Here is a 17,802-nt window from a genome sequence, read left to right as displayed (position 1 = left end):
TTTTCAAACCAACACGGATATTGCTAGTTTTGATTTTTTTTTTTTTTTTTTTTGCATTTCAGATAAATCAAAAAATACATTTTGTTCAGCATGAAGATTTCACCACGAGAGAAAATGAGGTATAATTCAGAAACAAAGAGTTTGGAGAGGAACACTATGATGTTAGAATTAAATCGAACATATCAATAAGAACTGACACCTTTAAAAAGAAAAGTATTTTCAAGCTCTGCCCTCTGAAATTGCTCAGGATTAATGCCAACCAATATCACAAATCTGACCTGAAACCCTGATGCCCAGATCTTGGTCTCTTATGCTATTTTTCACTAGAAGGAACCAGACTCCTTGGTGAAACAGTTGACACTGTGTTTGGGGCAGGAAGAGTGGAAGACTGTCCAGGGCACTTGTGTTCCCGGAGGCAAGAAAGCCTGCAGGGATCAATGGCAGGAAATCTAAGGGACCTAAGAATCTGCCTGCATGGTTGTAACAATGAGGAGATGGAGTTGGAATATCTGGCCAAATGCTCTTCTCTTAAGTGACTTCAACTTAGTTGTATGTGTCCTTTAAGAATAAAGTAGTAGGGCCGGCCCGTGGCGCACTCGGGAGAGTGTGGCGCTGGGAGCACAGCGACGCTCCCACCGTGGGTTCAGATCCTATATAGGAATGGCCAGTGCGCTCACTGTCTGAGCGGTGTGCTCACTGGCTGAGTGTGGTGCGGTCGACACCACACCAAGGGTTGCGATCCCCTTACCAGTCACGAAAAAGACAAAAAAAAAAAAAAGAATAAAGTAGTATATAAAAGTTTAAGAGAATAAAGACTATGGTATTTATGTTTTTGAGCTGGTAATGTTTAATGTTTGAGAAATGCTGTCTCAGGAACAGTAGTGTAACTGCTGTTAAAAACCTGTAATTGAAAAATTGATTTATACAATATTTTAAGATGAGATCTTCCTCTAGTCTAATGGAACTTATATTCTAGTGAAAGAGAAAACTGACAGGTAGACAAATAGATAAATGGCATAATACATAAGTGTGAGGAGAATGGAGTAGTTTAGTCAGGCCCCCTTGCTTCAGGTCCAGCTGGGTGTGGTGCAGCACATCCTTTGTAAACAAGTTGTGTGGGAGTAGAGTTAGTGTGCATGCATGCCTGTGCATCCTTTGGCTTGTTGCTAGTTTTGTGTGCTCTTGGGTGTGTGAGGCAGCAGCTCTGAACTGCTGGTCGGCAGAGCACATGCCTAAAAATAAAGCCTATTGTTTCTTCACCCTTGGCTCCAAGGACCTTTTCCTGTTACCTAGCTCATGGACCTGCATGTGAAGGGTTTGTGACCCAGTCTGGACAAAGGGCTCAAGAGGCGTGAGCTCCAGCCCTAGCTCTACAATTGGTGTAGTTGACAGGATTCTGAGCAGGTACAGGAGCCAAAAGCCCTTGGGGGGAGGAAGAAATGTGGCTACTTTTGAACATGTTGTGCCCTATGGCCACTTTCCTGTTGGCCAGGATTTGGTTGCTGCTCACTATACCACAAGTCAGCATAGACCAGGCACTACAGCAGAGAACCCCTTGGGAGGGGGAGGAAATGTGGCTATCCTTGAGTATGTGGGGCCTGGTGGCCACTTTTCTGCTACAAGAGCCTGGCTATTGCTCACTATACTGCAAGTTGATCAAGATTTGAAGCGGGAAGCAGAGTTGTTGGAAGCACGGATAAATGTCCTGGAGGATGATGTGCAGTAACTGGCCACTTCTGCCTCTCACACCAGGGAAGATGAGGAACCCAGTGGTGAGTTGGGGGAGACCATGCATCTCCATGCATGACCTGCCATGCATCAGAAAATGAAACACAAGCAGCCTATGGGACCAGGTGGACAACCGGTGGGCACCGGTTACCTAGCTGTAAGCAGATGTGGCTTGACTTGCGTGCAGCAGGGGTTGATAGCAAGAAAATTGACTGGCAGCCAAATGCGGTCCTGTTTGCCTTGTGACAGCAATTGTGCCCTGAACAGCATTTCACTAAACATCTGGAAACAGGTAGCAAGGTACGCTCAGTGGATTCGAAGGACTTTTTGGTTGCTCCCAAGGAGGTGGATGAAATGTTCCATTTTGATTAGGGAGCAGGCCAAGGTACTCATCTTTTGAGGGCAGGTGAGGACCAGAGGCCTTATGTTGAATTGGCAATACATTGGTCAAGGACAAATGTGCATCATGTTTTGGTGATGGTGGATATAGGCACAGAATGTAGCCTGATATATGGCAATCCAGATAAGTTTCCAGGGGCCACAGTTCCTGTAGATGGCTATGGAGGACAGACTATTGAAGTCAAAGCTGTGTAATTTCCATTGGACATAGGACGATTATCCCCTCATGTATATACAGTATCCCCAGTAGCTGAATACATCTTGGATATGGATGTACTTTATGGTTTGCACCTGCAAACAACAGTTAGAGAGTTTTGGCTGCGAATACGGACATTAAAACCTCTGTTTTGGGGGGCCGGCCCGGTGGCGCACTGGATAGTGCGCCGCTTGGGAAGCGCGGCGGCGCTCCCGCCCGAGGGTTCGGATCCCACATGCAGACCGGTTCCCGCTCACTGGCTGAGCGAGGCGCGGGAGCAGCAACGAGGGTTGCGGTCCCGTTGCCGGTCCCCGGTCCGGTATGGGGGCGACACTGAGGGTTGCGATCCGTTGCTGGACACGGAAAAAAAAAAAAAAAAAAAAAAAAAAAAAAAAACCTCTGTTTTGGGGATATGCTAAACATGGCCCACAGGTGTTATCCAAGCCAAGATGTGTAGTTCATGTAAAGCAGTGTCGCCTACCAGGAGGACATGCAGATAGGTGCCACTATATTGGAGTTAGGGAAAGCTGGCATTATTCGTCCGGCTTGTAGCCTATTTAATGCTCCAGTATGGCCTGTGAAAAAGCCTGATGGTACCTGGAGAATGACTGTAGAGTATTGAGAACTAAACAAAGTAAAGCCTCCTTTGCATGCAGCTGTGCCTTCAGTACAAGACTTGAGGGATCAGCTGACAACTCAGCTGGGAACTTATCATTATGTATTGGACCTTGCAAATGCTTTTTTCTCTATTCCAATCTCAGCTGATAGCCAAGATCAGTTTGCCCTCACCTGGGAAGGAATGCAGTGGACCTTTCAAGTATTGCTCCAAGGTTATCTGCATAGCCAAACCATCTGTCATGGTTTAGTGGCTGGAGACCTAGCCAAGTGGACTAAGCCCAGTGCGGTTACAATGTTTCACTACATTGATGACATGTTACTAACCTCTGATTCTCTTGCAGATTTCACCCAGGCAGCTCCAACACTGCTAAGTCATTTGGAACAATGTGGGTGGGCCGTGAACACAGGCAAAGTGCAAGGACCTGGGCTGTCAGTCAAATTCTTGGGAGTGGTCTGGTCGGGTAAGATGAGAGTCATCCCAGAAGCTATTATAGACAAGATACAGGCATACTCTCGACCCACAACTGTAGCTCACCTACAGATATATTTGGGACTTTGGGGGTACTGGAGGGCTTTGGTACCCCATATGGCCCAAATGGCACGCCCACTGTAAGCATTAACAAAGAAAGGAGCCCCCTGGGATTGGACTGAGGAAGGAGAACAGGCTTACCGAGCTACAAAAAGGGCAATACAGCAAGTACAGGCTTTACAAGTGGCAGATCCCACCAAGCCTTTTCAATTAGATGTACATATAACCCAAGAAGGTTTAGGATGGGGTTTGTGGCAGAGACAAGACTGATTCCAAACACCTGTTAGGATTCTGGTCTCAGCTCTGGAAGGTCGCTGAAGTGCATTATTCCCTAATAGAAAAACAGTTAGCAGCTGTGTATTCTGCCTTGATAGCCACTGAAGCTATCACAGGAACTGCCAAAGTCCTAGTAAGGACTACGTACCCCATACTAGGTTGGCTGCACATGTGGGCAACCAACCCTAAAACGGACTTAGCTCAGAGTCCCACTCTGTCTAAATGGTGAGCATATATAGAACAAAGAAGCACTGAGTCAACAAGTCCTCTGTCCAAAGAGTTGCAAACTGTGCTAGGACCAGTAGAGGTTGTGGAGGAAACTTTGACACAACCGTTACCCATGGAGGTGGAGGCTACACCTTTCCATGAGGGACAGGGACCTATCACAGAGCAAGCCTGGTACACAGATGGCTCTAGTATGGGACCCTCAGCATCGTGGACAGCTGTTGCCGCACAAGACAAAGCAGTCAATGGGCTGAATTGAGAGCAGTATTGATGGTGATAAAAAATGAGCCTGGGCCATTAGCCATCCGTACTGAGAGTTGAGCTGTGTACAAAGGTTTAACCTTTTGGATCTCTACTTGGAAGTATCAACAGTGGGTGGTAGGCCACAGACCCTTGTGGGGACAAGCCATGTGGCAAGAGTTATGGGAATTGGGACATGAGAAAGAAGTAACTCTTTTCCATGTCACGGAACACTTCCCCTTAGCCGGTCCAGGAAATGATGAAGCCGATGCCTTAGCTAAGGTAAGATGGCTGGAGAGAGCTCCAGCTGCTGATGTAGCCCAGTGGTTACTTTAACGAATGCAGCATACGGGCAGTAAAACCATGTGGAAGGCAGCTTAAAGATGGGCCCTGCCTATAAAATGGGAAGACGTAGTGAATGCCTGTCGTGCTTGTCCAGTATGTGCTCAAGAGAGTCCACACCCCTGGTGGTGCCCCATACAGATCGGCAAATAACTCGAGGAAGGGTGCTCCTGACTCAATGGCAAGTGGACTTTGTCGGACCACTGCCAAGGTCAGAGAATTTCAGATACATCTTCACAGCTGTTGATAGGGCTACTGGTCTTTCTGTTTGTATGGGCTTGTAAGGCCCCAGACAAGGTAAACACTGTGAAGGCACTGAATAGCCTTACGGCCATGTATGGTCAGCCTGTAGTCATAGAGAGTGATAATGGGACCCACTTTACTGGACGTGGGATTTAGAGGCGGGCTTCCCAGTTGTCTATTGAGTGGAAGTTACATGTGCCATATCATCCCCAGGCAGCAGGAATGATTGAATGGTACAAAGGTCTTTTAAAAAAAGGACTAAGGCTATCTACCCAACCCCTATCCCTGAAGGGGTGGACACAGTGGTTATGGCTGACAGTCAGGATGCTAAATGAGAGACCCCGCAAAGGCAGGCCCCCTCCAGTGGAAGCTCTGTTGCACAGGGCTGCAGCACCTATACAGCTGCAAGTCACTACTAAAGATAAGCTTTTGAAGCCAGAATATGGCAAGACTGGAAATATTCTCTTATCGGCCCCAACCTGTTAACAACAGGGACAGACAGTACAATGGGAATGGCCTTGGAGAATAGAAGCCCCCCATATATGCTGGGTAGGCCTAATAGGGCCTTGGAGGAAAGGATTAGACGAAGGCTTGCAAGTTTCACCTTGGGTGACAAGTCCTGGCCTCCTTGAGTAAAGGTAACATGGCCTGGAACAAGTAAGCAGTCTATGCCAAAGGGCACATTTGTATTATCATTATGACCAATTATGAGTTCCCCTATACTGTTACATCTAGAACCTACAGATCCAACGGTGTTAGCAGGTAATGTATAACAGTGTCAGTGGATAATGTATGGTATCATAAACCAGGTAAGATACCAATTCCTGCAACCATCCTTTCTCAGGATGGCAAACTGGCACGTATCTTATCAGAGTGGCTAGAACTCCCCCTATTGGTACCAATAACCCTTCTGTCTTTTCACCCCTAGTGTTCTGGCTGCAGGCACCAGTCGACTGGGTAACTACATACATTTGTGTGACCAATGTGTCAGCCTACTGAATATGCACTGAACTGCCCATCAGTATGACTACAGGATTCCCATGGAAAATCACACCACCGATGACTACTAACCGGACATGTGTGGCTAATAATTGAAAAGATAGAACTACAGGACAAGCCTTAAAGCATATTGAACAGACAATAGGTTATATGAATGGAAGGGTCATTTACCCTTGCTAAGGGAACATCGTGGAAGATTCTGAACACATAGATTGTATGGCAAAGGACCCTGAAGGGGCGGATTGTGAGGAAAATGGAGTAGTTTAGTCAGGCCCCCTTGCCTCAGGTCCAGCTGGGTGTGGGGCAGCACATCCTTTCTAAACAAGTTGTGTGGGAGTAGAGTTAGTGTGCATGTGCACCTGTGTATCCTTTGGCTTGTTGCTATTTTTGTGTGCTCTTCAGTGTGTGAGGCAGCAGCTCTGAACTGCTGGTTCAGTAGAGCACATGCCTAAAAATAAAGCCTATTGTTTTTTCACCCACGGCTCCAAGGATCTTTTCCTGTTACCTAGCTCATAGACCTGCATGTGAAGGGTTTGCGACCCAGTCTGGACAACAGGCTCGAGGGGTCTGTGAGGTCCAGCCCTAGCTCTACAATAAGGAAATAAAAATTGGGGAGTGTTATGTAGGAAATAAAGCAGGTTAAGGGGATTGAGAATGATGGAGGTGGATGAGAGCGGTTCTTTAGAATAAATGGTTGGGGAAGGCTTCTCCTAGATGGTGCAGTTTTGCATGCTCGAATAGCTATGCAGATCTATAGTAACTCCAAATCCTATGCTCTCTTCATTACAAATTATCTAAACTTCATTACAAATAATCTAAAACTTCCTCTTTTTTTTTCTGACCGGTAAAGGGATCGCAACCCTCCCCCCGTTTGGTCTGCACCACGTTCAGCCAGTGAGCGCACCGGCCATCCCTATATAGGATCCGAACCTGCAGCCTCAGCGCTACCAGCGCTGCACTCTCCAGAGTGAGTCACGGGGCTGGCCCAACTTCCCCTTCTTTTACATAGCCCATCCCCCTTCCTCTCTGTATCTAAGACTACTTCACCCGTGATGGCTGCTCTTTTCTCTGAGCTCCTAATGTGCTTACTGTCAGCAATGCATGGTACAGCCTTCAAATCATTTAGTCATTCATTCACTCAATATTTTTATTATGCAAGTCACTGTGTTAAAAAATGCTTAATGTTTAGTCTTCAACTACGTGTTAACTTCTTAAGGTCTTAACTTTAAGTGAGGCCCCTGTCTCACTTCTCCTTACTAAGCACATAATAGGTTTACTCTTTAAACTAACAATGCTTCTAAAAGTTTTCTTCTGCTTTTCTCCAAAAGTAAAGGGAGGAACACATCATTCTCCTATTTCCTTTTGTTTGACTTTTCAGCTTGAAATTGATGCTGTGCAGTACAGAACACGAATTCCAACTGCATCTGAATGTGTTAGGTTGGTTTACTGTGCCTCCCACCCGCCAAATGAATGCAAAACCAAACCAACAACCCCAAGACAGAATATGAAACAGAAAGATGGAAGGCAGAAAAAGAGCAAAGAGGGTTATTTTCCACACAAGTTGAGATGAAATAAAATTCAAAATAATGAGCAACAACTTGTCTTTCAGGGCTCTGCTTAAACATGAAGCATGAAACTGCTTCTGAATAGAAATAATCTTTTAGAAATAATGGTCACCTGGAAAGTGATAGTGATAAAAAGGAGGCTATATCAGCAAAATATTATACCACCTTTTTGCAACACAGAATTTAAAAGATTAGAGGAAAGTAATTGTTTACATTGAATAAAATTTAGATGTAAGGTATGTTATTGTAAAAAAAAAGTCGAGCTTTGTAAATGTATCTCTTTTATACAATAAAAATTTTTATTTAAGTATGTAAAACAGTAGAACTCATTTATAGAAATTAACTGCTTGACGTAATATAAAAAACTGTACATTGAACTCACGGGATGTGATCAAAACCCAACTTTATTTTTGTCTCCCTCTCTCCTTTAAAAAATTAGTCATGCATCAGGGAGACTTTCTGAGAAATGCTTTGTTGGGCGATTTTGTCATTGGATAGAGTATACATACACAAACCTAGGTGGTATAGCCTACTACACACCTAGGCTATGTGGTATAGCCCATGGCTCCTAGGCTACAAGCCTGTGCAGCATGTTACTGTACTGAATATTGTAGGCAAATGTAACATAGTGGCAAGTATTTGTATGTCTAAATGTAACTAGACACAGAAAAGGAACAGTAAAAATATGGTCTGAAAGATTTTTTAAAATGGTGCATCTGTATAGGGCTCTTATCATGAATGGAATTTGCAGGACTGGAAGTAGCTCTGGGTGAGTCAGTGAGTGGTGAGTGAAGGTGAAGTCCTAGGACATCGCCGTGCACCACTGCAGACTTACAAACACTGCACACACAGGCTACACTAAATTTATAAAAAAATATTTTCTCTCTTTAATAATAAATTAACCTTAGCTTACTATAAGTTCTTTACTTTATAAGCTTTTTTACTTTTTCAACTTTTTGGCCCTTGTAATAACACTTATCTTAAAACACAAACACATTGTACAGCTGTACAAAAATATTTTCTTTATATCCTTATACTATAAGATGTTTTCTACTTTTTTTTTTTTTTACTTTTAAACTTTTTAAAAAAAAACTAGGACACAAACACACACATTAACCTAGGCTACACAGGGTCAAGATCATCAGCATCACTGCCCTCCACCTCCATCTTGTCCCACTGTAAGGTCTCCAGGGGCAGTACCACGGCAGCAGCTCTTGTCTCCTGTGACAACAATGCCTTCTTCTGGAACACCTGCTGAAGGACCTGCCTGAGGCTCCCCTTGAAAAGCTGTCACTCTTTTCAGAAACACGCCCATGGTGGTTAGCTTGTTTCTTTTTTTCAGCATGGATTTGCCTGTAAGCAGACAATGCACTATGAACATCCCTCTCTATTAATGAAAACATTTCAGTGCTGGGGTCCATGCTTTCAGACTGTTTAAGGAGCTTGTTGGGGTCTGCAAAAGTTTCTCCCAAACTCTTCACTGTGAATTTCTTGGGTGTTCTTTTTCTTCTGCAGTTTCCTTTTCTCTTACCTCTTCTTCAACTTTGTGTTCCAACGACTCCCCATTAGTCAATTCTTTGGAAACCGTCTCTAGGAGCTCCTCAATATCACCCTCATGCACGCCTGTGTTAATGTTGTTTGCCATCTTAACCACAGCTTTGTTAATTTCTACAACCTCCTCGTCCTTGGCCAATCCTTAGAAGTCATGAACAAACCTCTTGAGAGACTTCCTCCACATGCCTTTCATACACTCCTTGGTGACATCACCACAAGCCCACGCGAGGCTGTTGATGCAGTCCTAGGTGTTGCAATCCTTCCAGAACTGCATCAGTGTCTTCTCAGTATCTTCCTCAGTTGCAGCAATAGCCTGAGCAAAGGTCCTAGTCAGGTAGAATGTCCTGAAAGCTGCTATAACTCCTTGATCCATTGGTTGGATCAAAGAGGTGGTGTTTGGAGGGAGAAAAACCACTTTGATATTGGGATGAAGATCACCAATAAAAGGAGGATGTGCGGGAGCATTATCGACAGACAATAAGCAAAATCCTGAAAGGTATTTTATTCTCCAAACAGTAGGTCTCCATTTCTCTGGCATGGCGATTCAGGAGGGCATCTTGGAACAGGAGCTGGGTCATCTGTGACTTCTGATTGCTCCTGTACTACACTGGCAGTGTGGAGTTACTGATGCATTTGAAGGCCCTGGGGTTCTCCGTGTGCCAGGTCACAAAGAGTTTCACTTTGTAGCATGCAACATTGCCCCCAAGCAAGACTGTTATCCCTTCCTTAAAGGCTTTGAAACCTGGCACGGGCTTGGCCTCTTATGAAAATTCTTTCAGGCATCCGTTTCCAGAATAGGGAGGTTTCATCCATACTGAAGATTTGCGCTGGCAAGTAATTTTCCTCCATAATCAGCTTATCTAGAGTTTCCAAAAGTTCTTCAGCTGCCCTTACCTCAGCACTCACAGACTTACCACATTCACAGTAGGTAATGAATAATGATTCTGGAATCTTTTAAACCACCTAGAGCTAGCAGTAAATCCAACACTGCAGTCGGATCCAGCCTTTTCTTTCAACATTGCAAACAAATGTTTTGCTTTGGCCATGACTGTTAGGTTGCTGAGAGGGAGACGCTTCTGTGTCTGGGCTTCAACTGAGTCGTTAGGAGTTTCTCCATATCTGATATAGGCCTTTCTCAAATTTTTGTTAGTCTCATTGCCTTCAATGGAGCAGATCCTTTAATGCCTTCTGTCACTTCGTTCTTGTTTTTCAAGATCGTTGCTATGGTGGAATGGGACATGCCTAACTGGTGAGCAATAACCATCACTGATTTTCCACCTTCACAGTCCTTAGTCACTTTTTTTTTCCTTTTTGATGTACCCTCATATTTACTGGAATCCTCAATAGCATAAAAACATCAAGTCTCTGCAGGTTGCTCTCTTTTTTTAATTGAATCATAATTGATTATACATATTTTGGGGATTCAATGTTGACATTTTTTTTTTTTCCTTTTTGTCTTTTTTCGTGTCCGGCAACGGATTGCAACCCTCAGTGTCACGCCCGTACCGGACCGGGACCGGCACCGGGATCGCAACCCTCGGTGTTGCGCCCGCACCTCGCTCAGCCAGTGAGCGGGAACCGGTCTGTATGTGGGATCCGAACCCTCGGCAGGAGCGCCGCCACGCTCCCAAGCGGCGCACTGTAGCAGTGCGCCACCGGGCCGGCCCCAATGTTGACATATGTTGATCAAATCAATATTACTAGTATGCATATTATTATAAATCATACTTATTCTTTATGCCCCTTGTCCAGTCTCTCCCCTTCCCCCTCTCTCTTCCCCCTCCCACCACTGATAACCCTAGATTTCTTCTCTTCCTCTGAAAGAGTAATGGTTACTCTGCTGATTTGCTGCCTAGATGATCTGTCCAATACTGAAAGGTGTGTTCATGTCCCCCAATATTATCATAAAGCAGATGCTTCTTCTGTCACTCTGGAATGGGCTTTGTAGAGAGAGACATCCTCTTCTTTTCTTTGGTCTCTGCTGATGACTCTCCTTTGTGTCAATGCACTCCAGTGGCTGGTGGGCCATCTGCATGGTGGTTGTGATGTTTAGCCACTTTCACGGCAGCCGTGGTTACTGTGGTGGCTGTGGTGGGCCACCCACATGAAGATGATGTTTCTGGCATGCTCCTTGGCGCTGGTGGTGTGCCTGGTTGTGGGGGGACTGGTCCCCCACTCCATGCCCTGGAGGGCATGGGCCCCGAGGCGCTGGTGAGGAAATGAGATTTAAATCAAGCAAGAGTTTTAAATTAGAATGGACTTTTAATGACCAGAATGTTTTGGCATCTGCTAAAGTCATCATCACCAAATGTGTGAGGGGTACCACTAGAGGAAGAAAATAAAAGGGAAAGAAAGGCCATTTCATGTGAATGGCTCAATAAACCAGTTACTCGTCCATTAGCTAGTGTTGTGCCTGGGCTGGAACTAAGTTTTTGTCCTTTGCTTACTTCTGAAATGGGAGAACTTTCTGTGGGAACCAGTACTTGAGCTGTGTGGTTGAGCTAAATTGCTGCTTTGCTGCTGTTTCCCTAGGGAAGACTTTTTGTACAGCTCAGGGTTTAATGGCTGACCTTATAGGTACTTCAGGCTCTCCAGCGACCTGGTGCACCTGGGTTGTGTAGAAACTCTGATCTGGCCTGGAATCCTTTCATCAGACTGCACCCCATGCAATTCTGCATTCCTGACCAGTCTCCTCTTAGTGGTCCTGTGCTGATTGGGGGGCAGAACAGCTATCCTTGCTGTGTCCCAGTGTTCTCCCAGTGGGCCTGTCTCCCCCACCGCCCGTGCTCCAAGCACTTCCCGTGGGACGAGCCCTGCTCTGGTCCCTTGAGATGACTCACCAGCCTCTGAATGGCTCCCCCTTTTCAGCTGTTCTGGCTCCTCGCTCCTGGGTGGGTCCACGGGAACGCTAGTAGTGGCCTTGCTGGCCTGGGGGCCACCAAGGCCCCCTTCTCCCCTGCTGCCTCCAAGCAACTCCATCCGAAGGGCACAGCTGCAGCTTCTGCGGGCTCCTGCTCCATGTGCTCAGCAGTTTCAGTCTTAAAGCGTCCACAGCTCAAAACGTTTTTTCTTTCTCTCATCGTGGATTCTTCCCCTTCATGAACTCCGTAGGTCTCTCCTCCTCTTCCCCTGAGCTTCAGCCCTTAGTCACTTTAATTTTGTTTCCAGGTCACTTGACGTGGCCTCTTACTGGCAACATCAGCTGTGGATTTTTCATGGTTAGGGGCCATGATGAACAAAACAACACAAGATTAAATTAAGCACAAGAGAAAATGATGCACTCAAGTGACAGTAGAGATGTCTGAGGCCGCTGCTGGTGTAACACGTCATGATAAAAAGTATGGTATAGTAAATACATAAACACAGTCATTTACTATCATTGCCAAGTATTGTGTACTGTGTGTAATTGCATGTGCTGTACTTTTATAAGACAGTGGAGCAGATTTGTTTACACCAGCATGACTGCAAACATGTGAGCAATGTGTTGCACTACAACCTTATGACAGCCAGGATGTCACCAGTTGATAGGAAATTTTCAGCTCCATTACACTCTTATGGGATCACTGTTGTATATGCAGCCCATTGTTGACTGAAACATCATTATGCCGCACATGACTATACTCGGGGAAGGGAGTGCTCCCTTGTCCTGAACTAAGGAAAGCTCAAGTGGACCCCTGATTTTTCTGGCCACATTCAGGCCATAAAAGTCTAAAGGTAATTTAAGTTGCAAATACAGTCTTAATTCAGTCCAGCTGGGACAGTTGCAAGGGCGACCTTTGAAAGTGCTGGGATCAGGTTCTTTCCCATTCACCTCCTGCCACCACTTGCTAGCTGTCCTGCTACTCTCTCTGGAGTTGGACGACAGGGAGGGAGGCTAGGAAGGGAGGCCGGGAAGGGAGGTAGACGATTCTCACTCCACTAGTACTGCTGTAAGATGTCTTCGTGATTTCTCGTGGATATTTAAAGCAGACATTCTGTCTTGGGCATGATTATGAAATCTTCAGACGTGTCCCTCTGGGTCATTTGGACTGCAACTTGCAGGACTGTTGCCCTGCCTGCCATGCCCTCAGCCCCAGATTCCCTGGTGACCCCTGCTGTATACATCCTCCTCTGTAGGAGTCCTGTTGACCTTCTGGGTGGTCCCCTTGCTTTGGAGTCAGATGGCCCCTACAGTTCTCTCTCTCCCATGCGGTCCGCATCTGTGTCTATAAGAAACATTCTGAGTTTTGGCTGATCTCATTGTAACAGCAGTCCCCTTGCTTTGCGGAGTCAACCCACTTCTTGCCCTCCAGTTTTCCTGCTTTGTAGATTCCCTGGGTAGCGTCAAACATTAGTCCATTACCTCCCAAACCTCACTTCTCTGAGTGGCCTGTTTAAGTCTCTTTGACTCCAGGCTTACCTCCCCATCGCACCCCCTTGGGGATGTGGCAAAGCTTAGCAGTAGCTTTCTCCAAAATCTCTCTACACATCTCCTTTAACTCTTCATTTTCCATCCGTTGCCTTAATACTCATAAGGGATCAAAACATTCTAAAACATTCCTGACCACCTACTTTGAAAAAAATGCACTTTGGCCCAGCAATTCATTTTTACATCTGATACCTGTTGTCTTAGAGTGCTGGCCATAATCCCCAATTTAACATGTTGCTACATAGGTATTAGTACACAAGTCATTATAAGAAAGGCAAAGCAGTCCAGTGATTAAAAACGTGAGCTCTAGAGTCAGACTGCCAGGGTTTGAGTCTCAAATTCTCCTTATATCAGGTGTATGACCTGTAAAGCTACACAACTACGCCAGTTGTTGGGTTAGGCAATTCATAACTAGAGACAAAACATTTCATTATTTTAGTTATACTAAGTTTCCATTTGTATTGTCACGGCTAGGGGTTAGGGCCCACAGACCCTTCAAACCCATTTTATAGACTGGGCCACCAAACCTCTCACATGCCAGGCTGGGTCACCAGACCCCTCACACGCAGGTCCATGCTAGGTAACTGCGAAAGATCCCGGGAGTCATCGGCAGATGACATGAGCTCAGTCCTCAGCAACGGCAGCAGCAGCTTACAGGTCCAGTGGCGGCAACAGCGGCCTTCCAGGGTATCCCAGGGACACTGGCAGTAACAGCTTAAAGCAACAGCCTCCAGCAGCAGTAGTGGCATCCTGGGGGCGGTGGGTGCCATGGATCAGAGCCACTCATCCTTTATATTTAAGTCCATAACCAAGGAACACGTGGGTACATGTGCATTTTTTTTTTTATGTATTCACTTACTTTTAATCATATACCATGTTATGACCATGGAATGTAAGTTTAGGTTAGACAAGAGAATTTCACAAGTGTATTAAAGCACTCGGTACTATATAAAAGTTTGTGTATAACGTCTCACCAACCAGCCTGCTCACAAATGATTAATCGCTTCCATTACAGCTAATATGTTTAGCTTAACATTTATGATTTCTTTTTTCCTTTTTGTCTTTTATCATGTCCGGCAACGGATCGCAATCCTCAGTGTCGCGCCCGTACCGGACCGGACCGGCAACGGGATCGCAACCCTCGGTGTCGTGCCCGCACCTCGCCCAGCCAGTGAGCGGGAACCGGCCTGTATGTGGGATCCTAACCCTCGGCGGGAGCGCTGCTACAGTGTGCCACCGGGCCGGCCCAACATTTATGATTTTTATAGAGAAAATAAACATACTACACACATTTAAAAAGTGTTCATTTGGGGCCAGCCCGGTGGCGCACTGGATAGTGCACTGCTTGGGAAGTGCGGCGGCGCTCCCGCCCGAGGGTTCGGATCCCACATACAGACCGGTTCCCGCTCACTGGCTGAGCGAGGTGCGGGAGCAACACTGAGGGTTGCGATCCGTTGCCGGACATGGAAAAAATACAAAAGACAAAAAAAAAATAAAAATAAAAAAAAATAAAAAGTGTTCATTTGCCTTTGCATTGGCACTTAAAATACATACTTATATTACAAGATAACATTTAAAAATTATTCTAATATAACATTAGCAGCAAAAATATAATTCTGCAATTACAAGAGTTAAAGTGGAACCATAATTATAAGTTATTCTCATGTTTACGAGTGTGATTCTGAAATAAATACTACTTCTCTGCAGCTCTGTTGTAAGCTTTCTAGATTTGGTTTCAACATTCACAACACACACACTTTCAGTTGTGAGAGGCTTTACAAGTCACATTCCACGTACTTTTTTCAGAGTTGCTTGAGTCAACCAGTCCTAAAAACTGAAGTACTCAATCAGTCCACAACACAAGCAGAAAAAAATTAAATTAACTGGGGTAAACAGGACTCCTACATAACATCCAAAGCACGTGATATTCTGTAGCAAACAGGGAGCACTTCAGGACTGGCCTGCTGTCATCTTCAGTACTGTAATTTCATCGTAAAGGGTTAAGAAAGTAGATATTTTAACACTATCAAGTACATTTAAGTGATCTGTTTCTTTTGTGTTAACTTGACTTTCCTTAATGACCAAGTTAATTAGTATTATTATGAAGTTAATTATTATTACTACTTACTAATAATTTGGTCATTAGGCAAATCAAGCCTGCAAGAAAGAAAGCCAATATTCAAAATACCATGTTATTGTCTGAGCCCACTCAGATAATTTATTTCCAACATAAACATGTAACCTACATAATGAGATGTTTAACTAAAGCAAGCTCCTTCAACAAGACCAAGACTGCATCTCTTCTTCTAAGGTTTAGGTTTTGCCCAGAATTCCCAATACATGGAATAACCCATACCAACAGTCACTGCTCCCACCACAAAGCCTTGGGCTGCCACACGCATGTAGATCAGATGGACATTTTAGTATCTCCCCTTTTCTTCAATTTATATAATCCACATGCCACAATTGCTGCAAAGCCTGCCATTCCAATGGGGACAAATGGTGTTTTTTTAGCTCTTAGCATAAATTTGGATCCCTGATCTTCATCATATGAAGAAAGAGAAACATCTGTGTCGGTTGACATGGTGATTGTTTGAAGAATCTTCCAAGAGCCACAAAACCCTCATGATCCAAGCGGCTTGTTCGCACGTGCATATTTACATCAAATGCTTGGCAAGATTCTGAACACCTGAGGGGCCCTGGCCATTTTCCTATATTTTCCCAACATGACCTTAGACAAGTTAATTGATTCCTCAAAACTCAGTTTCTTCAGCAGCAGCACGGGCATAACAATAGCTCCCTCTTAAGGAATCACTGTGTGTGTTAGCAGATATTACCCATTTAACAGCACGCTGGCACACAGTAAGCACTGGGCAACTACTGGTCTGCAGTGGTCTCTCACAGCAGCTCTTCCACATGCATTCTCCTGTTGGCCCTTCCTGGAACCTCCCTGCACTGTGCAAAGCAGATTCCATCTTCCCCTTCACAGGTGACTTCCCTAAGACTTCCAGAGGCTAAAGGAGATCATGAGAGCCGCTTGGCTGGTAAATCTCAGACCAGGTCTTTTCTTTCCAGTCAAAATATCCTGAATTTTTTATTTACCCTAAACTTGAACAATGTTTCTCAAAAGCTAAATTTGAAAGTTCAGGCAATCGTCTCCAGGAACAAGCAAAGGCATTGCAGGATCATAGCAAACTCTTTCACAAAATCAATGTGTACACACGTTACTGCCTCCATCTCTTCCTGCCCCTCTCTGAATACCCTGATCACTTGTCCTCCTCCAGCCCACTTCTTGACAGCCTTTAAAATATCATGAGTAATATGCTATATTGATACAACACTTTTCAAAATGCTTTCTCATCATCCATTCTCTGCTGATACCTATTTATTTTGCTTTAAAAGAAAGAAAGGGAAGGTGGGACAGAGAGAAAAAGAAGAGAAGGAAGGAAGGAAGATGATCATTTCTGAAGTGAATGAAACACAAGGGAAATGTGACCATGATAAACAGCTCCACAAGAATGTGCTGCATTATCAGTCACTCATGTGCCCAAGCCTGAAAGATCATAGTCCTGAATGAGGAACAAAACAGTCTAAACATGTCACAAAGTGAATCAGAAATTTCCTTTTTCTGTACAACCTCTCCTCCTTAACATCACACTAGTTTTAATATATTTTTGTTTGAGGTAACCAAATATTGAAGATAATGTGTATGCGTTGGAGAGACTTATGGGACAGAAAGACGTTCCTCAAAACAAGAATTCCTCCCTATTTACGTTAATCCCCTCTGTACCCATGGTTCCGTGAGGCCTAGGGAAGCTTGAATTACACTATGTTATTTGTGCTGTATGCAACGGACTGAATGCTTGTGTTCTCCCAAATTCTATGTTGAAATCCTAACCCCCATGGCGATGTTATCAGAAAGTGGGGCCTCTGGGACACGATTAGCTCATGGGGGCGAAGCTTTCATAAATAGGATTAGTGCCCTTATAAAAGAGGCTAGAGAGAGAGACTCCTCGTCCCTTCTGCCACGTGAGGAGACACGGTGAGACGATGGCTGTCTATGAATCAGGAAGTGGGCCCTCACCAGACACCAAATCTGCCCGCGCCTGGACCTTGGACTTCCAGCCTCAAGAACTGTGAGAAATAAATACCTGTTGTTTATAAGCCAACTGGTCTATGGTATTTTGCTATAGCAGCCTGAACAGAGTAAGACACTATATAATATATATAGTATACTGATATTATTATATTAACAAAAAGTCAGCATTTTGGAACCTAGAATTTCAACATATATATATATTACTGATGATTATTTTTCCTTTTATCTATTAAACTGCATTGGTTCACGTTCACTAATAATCAGGGTTCGGTTTAATACAGGCCCTAGAGCCAGCGATAGCCCATTTCATGTCTCTGTGTAAACCAATGTCAAGACACTGTACTTCCATCTGCGGAAAACTGTCATAATGGATTGACTTTT

The 17,802-nt window shown here is 44.7% G+C and overlaps 1 pseudogene; it reads right to left on the bottom strand.

Moving 5' to 3' along the window:
- Positions 1–14,847: 14,847 nt before the first annotated feature.
- LOC103596951 lies at positions 14,848–15,988 on the bottom strand (annotated as a pseudogene).
- Positions 15,989–17,802: the final 1,814 nt, after the last annotated feature.

Source organism: Galeopterus variegatus, unplaced genomic scaffold (assembly GCF_000696425.1).
Source record: "Galeopterus variegatus unplaced genomic scaffold, G_variegatus-3.0.2 Scaffold2150, whole genome shotgun sequence".
Classification (NCBI taxonomy): domain Eukaryota; kingdom Metazoa; phylum Chordata; class Mammalia; order Dermoptera; family Cynocephalidae; genus Galeopterus; species Galeopterus variegatus.
The sequence above is the reverse complement of the archived record's forward strand: the minus strand, read 5'-3'. Positions and strand labels throughout refer to the sequence as shown.